Source organism: Phragmites australis, chromosome 4 (genome assembly GCF_958298935.1).
Source record: "Phragmites australis chromosome 4, lpPhrAust1.1, whole genome shotgun sequence".
NCBI lineage: Eukaryota > Viridiplantae > Streptophyta > Magnoliopsida > Poales > Poaceae > Phragmites > Phragmites australis.
This window is the reverse complement of record NC_084924.1, coordinates 14750633-14763150: the sequence shown is the minus strand read 5'-3', so window position 1 is coordinate 14763150 and position 12518 is coordinate 14750633. Positions and strand designations below refer to the sequence as shown.

General features: G+C 43.6%; 1 pseudogene; it reads left to right on the top strand.

The window, feature by feature from the left end:
• The first annotated feature begins 551 nt into the window (after positions 1-551).
• The window catches only part of LOC133914624 (putative cyclin-dependent kinase F-2), a 28556-nt pseudogene continuing 16589 nt past the window's right edge, over positions 552-12518 (top strand).

Sequence of the window (12518 nt, the reverse complement as noted above, 5' to 3'; positions counted from 1 at the left end):
CACCTGCGTACCGACACTATTTGGCCACCTGGGCCATTGGCACAGTGCTTGGCTCTCCACAGGAGATCGACATGAAATGTTTACGGCAGCGAGGCATTATCCGCGTGCAAGTTGCCATGATGGATGCTAAATTGCTATTGGTAAAAATAGACATTGTCTTCGTTCTTGATGGGTATGAAATCACTTTTACTCTTGAAGATCCGAGCTTCTTTGTTGAGGTTGGTACAGATCCACCTTTGGGTGGAGATTTCAATGAGGATGATGACGATTTGCTTGATGAAAGTGATGACCATACCAACGGATAGAAAGAATAGTCCAAAAAATCAAAAAAGAATGATTCAAAGGCCTCAGACAATATTTCAAGTAATTCAGCTCCTATGCAGGTGGACAAAAATATGAAAACATGTTCTCGGCAGATGGAACATGGGGCACGGCATTTACCGTGTCTATCATCACACATGCCGAGTAACATTGTGGTCACACCTTTCAATCTGAAACACATATGTTTTTCTCTCTCGCCGGGCAGCACTTCAGACAAGTCTGCGGGGGATATGCCGACGCCTCTTGTTTTGCAGGATTCATGGGATGATCATCCTGAGGAGGAGGTGCTATCCCTACCGCAGGCGCCTCCCATGTTGGCTGCGCCATCAATGGAGATGGAGCCGGTTCAGAAAAGCATGAAGTCTGCATTGCCTTCGTGTGCTATGGAGGGCTCATGCCTTGGGCGCGAACCTTCTAACCTCATCGCGCCCAGGATCAAAACGTTGCCTCAGGCGGAGGGGCAGGCTCTGCAGATGGCTCTGACCCAGAACGGCATGCTTCCAAAGACTTTAAAGGTGCAGGGGGCTGCGCCGGTCCAAAATGTTCCGTAATCCATAGTTGCTATGGATAATGTCCAGATGTCGACTCCGATTCTTCGCCGAAGCAGCCGTGCTAATGCGGTCTTATCTCCGGACGAAATCGCTACGGCGGATGAAGATATCATGTCCAAGTCCACGAGGTGGGCGGCTGCTCGTAACTTGGATTCCCCTTTGAAGGAAAGCTCAGCTAGTGCTCACTGTGACACTAATCCAGGTATGCTGCAACCGTCTTCCGTTTTTTCTATTGCTTCTCTACCGAATGATGCTTTTACTTCCATTTTGGGTAAATTAGGCTTATTGCTGGGTAGTAGTAGTAATGAAATAAGCTTATCAATCAATGCTTTAAAACATATAGAAGTAGATAGATTGAAGATGACACCTTTGTGCAAAAAGACGAGTAATCTACCAAAGAATGTCTTCACAAAAGAGATAAATCCTTTTGATATAAGTGATGACGAGTGCACTGAACCTGACGGTGACCTACTCGCTCATTTGATTAAAGATGTTTCCGAGGTTGATTGGGATGAGGCGGAGCTAGGCACAAAAATATGTGACCTTTTGGCTACTGCTAGAAAAATCTAAATCATCCTCTAAGAAAAAAGGGCAAAAGGCCCTGAATAATGACAAGAAATTCAACAAAAATGTTTCCCAATGAAAGGTATCTTCTGGAATAGCAGAGGTCTCTCCGACTTGGCTAAAATTCGGTATGTTGCAGATGCTATTAGGGAATATAATTTGGACTTTGTGGCCTTATTAGAAACAGGGAAGCGTGATATGTCAAAAAAGAATCAGGCATGCCTTTCAGGCAGTGCAGATTTTGTTTGGCATTGTCTCCCTCCTCGCGGCAGGTCAGGGGGCATTCTTCTCGGGATTAATCCCTCCATGTTAGATTTGTCTATGATTGCAGAAGGGGAATTTTTTGTTAAATTCCATTTAAGCAATAAGATAGACAAATTCAAATGGATTTTCATGGCAGTCTACGGACCAGCGCAAGATGACATCAAATCCAGCTTCCTTGCGGAGTTAGTGCATGCTTGCCAGCAGAACCACCTCCCTACCCTGATTGGCAGGGATTTCAATATCCTAAGGAATAGCAGTGAGAAAAATAACATCAGTTATAATGACCGTTGGCCTTTTCTGTTCAATGCTATTATTGATAGCTTTGATCTTAGAGAAATTGAGTTAACAGGTCAATAATACAGTTGGGCAAACTCCCTTCCTAATCCGACTTATGAAAAGTTAGATAGAGTTCTTATGAGTACGGAATGAGAGTCTAATATCCGTTGGTCTATGTACACGCTCTGGATAGAGGTGTTTCGGACCGTACGCCTCTGTTGCTTGACACTGGAACGGCGGCCTTCCCAGGGAACCGGAGGCAGTTCAAATTAGAACTTAGCTGGTTGAAATCTGGAATAAGCAGGTAAAAGGTCGTAACCATACCCAACGATGGAATAACAAGATGAGCGCCTTGCGCAGACACCTTCGGGGTTGGGCGGCCCATTCTAGTGGGACTTACAAACAAGAAAAGTCCAACCTTCAGTCCATTGTTAATGATTTGGACATTGCTGCCGAGGCACGCGGTCTATCCGACATTGAGAGAGAGCAGTTAGCTCAATCTAGAGATCGGCTAGCTAGACTTCTTCGTGAAGAAGAAATCAGATTGTACCAACGTGCAAAGGTGACGGACGTCCTGCTAGGTGATAATTATACTAAGTACTTCCAGATGGTTGCCAACGGCAAACATAGGAAGAAATGAATTTTCTGCCTAGAGCAAGATGAAGGCAAAATCGAAGGAGAGATGGCCCTAATGGGCTATATTACCAATTATTATAAAACCTTGTTTGGGCCGTCTGAAGACAACTCTTTCTCACTGGATGAGTCCAGGAATGAGGACATCCCTCAGGTCTCTCAGGCTGAGAATGAATTCCTTACGGCTCCTTTTTCGGAGAAGGAAGTTCGGGATGCAGTGTTCAACATGGAACACAATAAAGCTCCCGGCCTGGATGGATTTCTGGTAGAATTTTACCAGAGATTCTGGTATGTCATCATGTTTTACTTGATGAATTTATTCCACGAATTATATGTGGGTGAACTGCCGTTGTTTAGCCTCAATTTTGGGGTTATAACACTGTTACCGAAAATCAATGAAGCGAATCGGATCCAACAATACAGGCCTATCTGTTTGCTGAATGTCAGCTTCAAGATTTTCACAAAGGTAGCCACAAACCGGATTAATTCCGTTGCAGATCGAGTAGTCAGCCCAACCCAAATTGCGTTCATGCAAAGTAGAAATATCCTAGAGGGTGTCGTCATCTTACATGAAACAATACATGAACTTCCCAGAAAGAAATTGAGTGGGGTAGTTTTTAAGGTAGATTTCGAGAAGGCTTATGACAAGGTCAAATGACCCTTCCTCCTACAAACTTTACGAATGAAAGGCTTCTCATCCAAATGAATCTCTTGGATTGAGACTTTCGTTTTGGGAGGAAGTGTAGCAATTAAAGTGAATGATGATGTCAGGCCTTTTTTTCAAACGAAAAAAGGTCTCCGACAAGGTGATCCCTTTTCCCCAATTTTATTCAACATTGTAGCTGGCATGCTTCCTATCCTTATCAAAAGGGCCAAAGCAGCTGGCCAAATTTGTAGAGTGGTGCCTCATCTCATAGATGATGGTATATCTATCCTACAATATGCCAACGACACAATATTTTTTATGGATCATGATCTAAAAAAAGCTCGTAATATGAAGCTTCTGCTTTGTGCTTTTGAGCATTTATCGGGTCTTAAGATCAATTTCCATAAGAGTGAGTTGTTTTGCTTTGATGAGGCCCATTCCATGTCCGAACAGTACACTGAACTTTTCGGTTGTGGGACTAGTGACCTCCCTCTGCGATATTTAGGCATTCCTATTCACTATAGAAAACTGAGGAATGTGGATTGGAAAGGGGTCGAGGAAAGATTGGAAAAGAGACTCAGTAGTTGGAAAGGAAAGCATCTTTCAACTGGTGGGAGGACATTGATAAATTCAGTGCTCAGTAGTCTTCCCATGTATATAATGTCTTTCTTTTCTTTACCGAGAGGGGTGCTCAAAAAACTTGACTTTTTTCGATCTAAGTTCTATTGGCAAAGTGACGGTCAAAATAAAAAAATACCGTCTTGCTAAATGGAACATTTTGTGTGGACCCAGAGATCAAGGAGGCCTGGGGATTCAGGATCTAGATACTAAAAATATTGCATTACTCAACAAATGGCTCTTTATGTTGCTCACGTATGATGGAATGTGGCAACAGCTGATTCGCAATAAATACCTAGGATCTAAACCCCTATCACAGGTCCAGTGAAAAACCGGGGATTCTCATTTCTGGGCTAGTCTTATGAAGGTGAAGCGGGATTTTCTACGCTTCGGAACCTTCACCATCAAAGATAGCACTCAGATCAGATTTTGGGAAGATCTATGGTTGGGAAACTCACCTCTGCGAGAACAATATCCATGCCTTTACAATATTGTAAGGAACAAACAGGATACTGTAGCAGAAGTTCTTCAAACTTTCCCACCAAATATTTCTTTTAGAAGGAACCTAATATGGCAAAAATTAGTAGCGTGGAATGCTTTACTTCCTCAAATCGCTAATATCGTGCTTACTCATGAGCAAGATGAGTTCCGCTGGAACTTAACCCCGAGTGGGATGTTCTCGGTGAAATCTCATTATCTTGCCTTAGTGCATAGTGATGTTCCCAATATTAACAAACAACTATGGAAACTGAAGGTGCCTCTCAAAGTCAGAATCTTCCTTTGGTACTTACGACAAGGTGTTGTCCTCACAAAAGACAATTTGGCTAAGCGCAATTGGCAAAGTAGTACGTGATGCTGTTTTTGTCACCAAGAAGAGGCAATTAAACATCTTTTTTTTTTTACTGCCGTCTTGCCCGTACCGTTTGGTCTATTATCACATATATTTGATACCTGGTTACGTGGTATTAGGAAGGATTTGAAACTGAAAGTCTTGCTAGGGCGGCGGCTGTATGCTAGTCGCTTTGGTTATACAGGAATGATATGGTTTTTGATAAAAGAAGTATTCATCTCCTTTGCAGGTTATCTACCTTTGTACCCGTTGGCTCCGTACCTGGGTTATTTTGCAGAAGCCAGACTCTCGGGATACGATTACGGTGGCATATCAGCAATTGGAGAGGGTGGTCAAGGATTGTTTTACCCAGGTGTATGGGTGACGGCCTAGATGGACAATCGGAGCGTCATAGCTTTTCCTGTCTTCACCGGTTTTTATACCTTTTGTCTTTTCTTTTTTGGCTGTGTGCATCTTTTGCAGAGGCCGGAAGGGTTCTCAGAACTATTATATCACCTAGATGTAATTTTCTGAGATCAATAAAATCTTTCTTTATCGAAAAATGTCATTTATCACATCTCGGATTTCCAAAAGACGTATCCTGTTTCACAGCAAATATCACAGAGTGCTGTAGTACATTGGCTGGCACCATCTGAAAACTTCTACAAGGTGAACACTGATGGCGCTTTCTTTCCAGAAAGCCAAAATGGAGGGTGGGGTTGTGTTATTAGGGATGCCACCGGAGAGGTTATGGCTGCAGGTTTTGGCAAACGCACACGCCTTCATAGTGCTCTGCATGCTGAAGCAGAAGCTTGTTATCAAGGACTTAAAGCGAGCTGCAAGATTGGGAGTGGAGAGGATCATTTTAGAAGTGGATGCTGCTAATCTAGTATCAGCGTTACAAGGAGACATGTTTGATCGCAATGAGGTGGAGCTTTGTTTAGGGAGATTAGAGATTTCATGCGTTTGGAGTACACTATATGCAAAGTCTCTCTTTTAGGAAAGAAAAACAAATCATAGACCATAAACAGATAGATGATACATATGTCATAAAGAAGAAATATGGAGCAGATAGTAGAAATCGAACCTGTAACCCAAGGTTACCAGCCTTGTGAGCTACCAAACAGCTCTACCTACTTAAATTAAAGAGCACGAATAAAAAGAAGTTAGATACGTCTCCCTACCATATCTATAAAAAAGAATAATCCATTTATACATAATGGTAAAGAAGGCTTTCTACAATCATCAATTTCTGCCGTCGAGAATGTAACATGGTAGCTGATTGTTTGACTAGCCATGGTAGTTCTATAGAGATCTCTGATCAGCCTACCTGGCTTGGTCATTCCCCTGCCTTTTAACAGCTTGGTCTCCAGCGATTTGCTTGATGCCGGAACGCATAGAATGTCATGTTCTTTTTTTTTAAAAAAAAAATCTCCTCCGGCCAACGGCGTCGTCCTCCACCCCGCTCCTCGCCTAGATCTGGAAGAGGAAGGCTCGACCCCTTTGGATCTTGCCGCTCTGCACTGGACCGCCACCTTCTTGGTGCGGACGCGAGGTGACGATTCCCCTCACCGGCGTGGCTTGGAACGGCAGCGCGGTCCGGATCTAGCGGCGCCACTCTCCCACCGGCCGCTCCAACTTCACCGCACCCGAACATCGTCCTGCGCTAGACTGCTAGATGCCGCTAGATGAAGAGGGTTGGTTGGATTCCAGTACTATTTTTGCAATGAACAAAAAGAGTTAATAATTTTTAGATGTCTGAAAATGCCTTCTCTTTCAAACGACAAAGCTCGGCTGTTAGATCTACATCTAATAAAACTGCTCTTCTCTTCATCTTCTCTACGGAGCTAATTATGATACCTCGCCTACAGCTCGCCTCCTTCCAACCCGCTCCTACTCCCTTTCTATCACACTAACTACTCTATTCCAGCTCCCTTCCCTGATGCTGATCCATCCAGCGGTTCTACGCTGGCTACGGGCACTGTCCCTACCACCCCACCCCTACGTCTACCACCATTGTTGATCCTGCCTTCCTCCAGCCGCCTCCCTCTAATCCTATCATCAGAGACATCCTTGCAAGACTCCAACCCCTAAACCCCTTAGCTCTAACCATAACGCCCGTCGCGTATCCATACATATTCACACCTATAGTATTTATCAAGATTTAGATGCTTGAACTATAAGAAGTATAAAACAATAATGGTATGTGAGCAAAGCCCTTTTGTTATATTATCTCTGATCATAAATATTTTATTGTTTTGATTAAGATCTGATCGAACTTTTAAAATTTTGACTATCAATAATTTCTAAAATATTTAGTTTTAAAACATAAAAATTACAGATATAGATTTATCTTGAAAATACTTTTATAATATTATATTTTATTAGATATTATAACTATATTTTAATAAAAAAAATAATGGTTGATGTTGTACATTAAAAATTATAAAAAATTAAAAATAATAAGTATTTATTATCGGAGGAGTAACAAACTTTTCTTTTTTAGCCATGCTAGTTTGTACAGTATGCCTCGGGCTTTTGCCGAATTGGCCTGCTTTCACCAGCCAAGCAGCTCTATGATAATGGCTAGAGTGGCACTACTTTGTCCGTTTTCAAATACTTGTCAGCATTGATGTAGTGGTCAAATTTTAACTAATAATTAATTTAAATATTTAGGCAGGTAATATTGCTATTATATTTGCGTTGAAGGTACTTTAAGAATGTTATATACTTATAACTGTCTACCTATGTAATTGTTAATATTTAAACAGTAAGTTCAAGGTTGACAAGTTAAAAATCGGAGGTTCTGTAAATTTACTCGATTTCGCATATTGTTATCGTTCTGTTGGGGATTTGAAACTACATATATGTAGAGGTGAAAATGCCCAAGAAATCAAATCTAAAACAGGGAAGACAAGTAAAGGATGCCCTGGGGGAAAAAAGGGAGAGTAAAAGATGGAAAAGTTTCCCCCATTAATTATTTTCACGCCGGCTCTGCTCTTTCTTTGTTTTGTCGAGGAAAGTAGTAGACTAGTAGGTTGCAGGTCACTCGCAAATGAAATCGCGCGGAATGGCTCGCTACCGATGGTCGGGTGAGCCCAGCTCAGGGCCTCGCAGTTCTGGGCATGCTGCTGCTGCTGCGAGCCGGGTGGCCGGATGGACGGATGAAAAAGAAGATGCATTGGAAAAAACGAGTACCAACTGCAACGCCTGCAGGCGCGGCTTCCTCTTCCTCCTGCACCGATCGACCGACCAAGCAAATCGAATCAGAACGGATGGAGTGGCCGGCATATCAGGGAGACGGCAGACGTACAGGTTTTTGACGACATGACCTCTTGCTGCATGCTGTAGCCAGTCGATCACGTACCCAGTGTAGTCAAGGCCACCGTCCGAGCTTGCTGATCGGAGTAGTAGGCCCTGCAATTACCAGTCAGCAGCCACGGAAAGAAAATCTTTACCCTCGCGCTCACATGGATTGGGATTGGCTCGGCCGGCGGCCAGCCGTTCGGGCTTTCGGTGGCCGGGCAAGATTTTGGTCTTCGCTGGTTCGTCCTCCCTCCCTTCCACGCTCCTCTCTCGACACCTCTAATTTCTTCATGCAATTGTGCTTTGCTATCATTGAGTGTGCTGCTGTATCAGCTTCGTGATCAGAATGTGTGATTTGGGCGTAGTTGCCTTGCACGCTGTTTCATGCAGACCACGGTGGTTTCTTTGTTGAGCCATGGATTCCCGTGTTTGTTGTTGGCACATCCATGACAGCCTGCAGCAACACCGGTGCCCGGGTTCGAAACCGTCCATTGATGTTTGACTAATAGGCACCATAGCTATGATAACAGCAAAGAAACCAAATCATATTGTTTGATAGAACTAAGAAAAATATCTCTTTTACTTCTTGGTGTATCGGCTATCTTCGTCATTCATTTATTTCCCCTGAAAACAACATTTTGGTTTAACAATTTTGGACTTAGGTGTCTATCTGTACTATCAACAAAAATTGGTTTGTTTAATGTAAAATCTGAAAATATATCTGGTTAAACTCTAATTGGTTATGAATCCTTTTGTACCAGTGATCTAAAGAACATAAAATGACCTGAAATTCTGTTTGAATTCAATCCATGGCTCAACGCCAACCCCAGCGGTTTTTTTTTTTTTTTTTTTTTTTTTTTGAGGAAGAACCCCAGTATATCTTTCATCATTTACCTGCTGCAATTCCCACTCAAAAAGAAACTGAGGTAGGCAAGTAGCATATGGGTGATTTTCAGTATGTCCAGGTTGTGTTCTGTGTCAACACAATATGGCTATAGCTCCAAGGTTTCACTAGCTACAGTTTTGTTTTCCTTGGTGCCTTTTAAACTTGGAAGTTCATAAGAGCCTTCATTCTTTCTATAGGTTCCTTTTAGTACAAGCTACTCATTCAGTAAGTAGAGTTGGCTTTCGTACTTTTTGTGAAGCAACACTTTCCCCTCTATTGGCCATGCTTTCCTTCTTTTTTCTTTTTGTGAAGGCACACTTGCTTTTGCAGGGTTATCTTTAGTTGCCACGGAAGAAATAGTTTTGTTGCCTACTCCTGACATGCAAAATATGAACCGAAGATTAGGGTAGGGAAGCACTGGCCTTTCACCCTCACATTTTACGTTTGAATTTCTTTAAATTCCATTCCTTAACAAAAGGAACATATGTAACTCTTATTTACTTAGATGATCGAAGTAAAGAGTTTACAAACATTTCATTTAGCCCTTTTCCAAAGAAGGGAAGAACAAAACTCAACACGCAACCACGCCCTCCACGGATGTGGTGTAGCATGTCTCCCTACCTAGTAAACTATAAAGCAACGACGCCCTCATTGCCCAACTTTCTCCCTCTTTGTTCCATTCCACCACCCCAAGTGCCAAGCCACCAAGCTAGCCATGGAGATGGTTGTGAGTGCCTCCCACCTCACCATCATGTGCCTTGCCTCCCTCCACCTCCTTGCCCCCACCATCACCAGTGCACACCTCCTGATTCGCAGTCTCACCAACACCAACACCCGCCAACTGCACACCTCCACCTTCCTTCTCGTGGTGTGTCCGGGATATACCGCTGAGATCATCAGGATGGCATACCTTCTCTCACCGCTACTATGCGGTGCCGCCCTCCCTGTCCACCATGCCCAACGCCTCACCGCCACGTGCGTGGACACTATGGAACTTGCTATGGCCATGCTAGCATTGATACACTCGTGACCACCATCAGCGTTGCATATGCCATTGATTCGGCATGTGAGAATCGTCCAAATTGTATTCAAATTAATGAGGTCATGGCCAAACAACCGGTATAGCATGAGATAATCGGCTCCTCCTTTCCATATTCGGGTGTGGTAGTACGGAAAGTGTTTAAGACAACAACACCAACGATTGGTGCTTAAATGACTTGGATGGGCCTATAACAATCGAGACTCCATTTCCAATCCATCCCTATTACCCACTCAAAACTTGCCTCATCCTCATAACTCATTAATCCTTCATGATTAAATTTTGTGAGACATAAATAAACCCCCTAAGCTTGCGAACGATGGATGAATCTTCGCTCCACTTCTACCGGTGACCTAAGCGTTGCTAAGCACAACACGTTCATCTTAAGTTGGACATTTACATGATAACATCCTAGGTTATAATGGATCGAGAGATATACAATATCAAGGTAGAGGCAATGCAACAAAATATGATCTGCCCACAAAACCCTGACATTGACTCGCTAAACATGCATAATGTACATATAGCGATAATTTATCAAATTAAACAACACATGTTCCAAAGTAAGGGTGAAATATGCATAGATGCATACCTTGGTGCTCAGTAGCTTCACAATCAACATTACAATTAGGTTCTACCTCGAGAATACCCTCGTCGCCCTCCGGTTCATCGATCGCTAAAAGAAGGATGATGCAACACAATTAATATGATGAATGCTATGAAGTATGCTCCAAGGTGAATGAATGTGTAGAGCTGTAGTACACTAAGCTGTGAGTACATTGACACGCGAAAGAAAATAAAGTCCCTTTGATGGGAGCATCCTGGTAACATCAGAACTTTCGATATATTGGACCTTTCAAAAATTTGAAACACTGGGTCCTCGGGTTGCTAATAATATTTGATAGGAACTTCCGGTATTTGGTCAAAACTTCTCATCATGGTCGGAATCTCCGGTTTTTGCAAACGTGGATTTCTTAGGTTGTTTGATTTTTACTTAATCAGAAGTTCCAGTATTTGGTCGTAGCTTCCGATGATGGTCAAAATCTCTGGTTCTTGTGAATATGAGTTTCTCGGGTTGGTTGTTCTCTATTTAATTGGAAGTTTCGATCCAAAAGTCAGAACATCCGATCGAGCTAACATGCTTAAGTTCGCATCGATTCCCAGCCGATTCAACCCACATGTCAAAATCCAATCCATAGGAGTATGTGCTTGCACTTAACACAAAGATTCTAGGCTTCATTGACCAATCAAACGAGAAAAACTCATAGGTGCTTACTCTAAACCATCTCCCTCCTAATAGCTCGTTTGCAACAAGGAACACAGTGGAACTTCACAAACATGAGAATGCAGCTCAAATAAGAGGAATTTAACTTTTTGCCACCCTTTTGGATGGCGCACTCCAAAATGTCACCCTAACAGATTCATGCGCGCGTCCCTCATGCCGCGCCGTGCTATCCCATCGATTTGGGTTGCGCACAGACGAGGAGAGCCATCACCATAGCGCTGCTCGCGCGCTACCACTTGTTGTCGTCGGGCTGTTAGGACACGTCGTCACCTGATTCCTTCCTCTGGCACCATCTACGTGGTGCCAAGAGTCCAACTGTGCTACCGATTTGAGATGCGAATGGCCGTGGAGAGTTGCCCACAAGCGCATGCCGCCACCATGTCGCCCGTCATCTCTAGTCATATCAACACGTCACCGTCAGAATTGCCGCCTCAGTGAGCTCCAAGAAGGCCCAAGGAAGTGAGATCCATAGCCCACTTCGCTTGTGTTGCCTCCCAGTGAGCCCTCATTGTGAACCCCTCCTGCTGCCACTCAAGTTGGGCGTCAGCCCAATTTCAGCCATCGCCGTCCGGCGCACCGCCTCAAGTGGGACCATCCTGGTCCTCATCTGACACCCTGAGGCTAGTTCTCGTTGCCAGTGCTACTGCTACTACCGATGCCTGAGCCGCGCCTTCGGCCACGCCCTGTGCTGCGCAAAGAGGCAGTGTGGTGCGGCATGCACTACGTAAGAAACCATCAAAGGAGACATTGTATTAGTGATGGATGTTTAGTACATGTCACTAATGACCCATTAGTAATGGCTCACAGTGACGACACGTCACTAATATTATCCGAGCTAGGACCCATATCAGGCCCATCACTAATGACAAACCATCACTAATAAAAAACCATTAGTGACGTGTGAGAAAATCATCCGCCACTAATGACAATAGTGATGGGTCATTTCACAACCTGTCACTAATAATATAGTCATTAGTGACAGGTTACAGAGGGACCACTCATTAGTGACGAGTGATAACAACACCCGTAACTAATGTAATAGTCATTAGCGACGGGTCTTGAAAACACCCGTCACTAATGTGAAGAGGCGGTTGCTACTGATCGAACTTTCTATCCAACTGAATGAAGAGCAGACTCAAGTCTGCACTGTCTCCCTTGTGTGCCAACCTTATCTCTTCTGTGCCAGCTTTACCTCTTCTCCTTGTCCTCCTCCCTCTCTCTCATGAGTGCTCTCCCCCCCCCCTTCTCTCTCTCTCTCTCTCTCTCTCTCTCTCTCTCTCTCTCTCTCTCTCTCAATCTC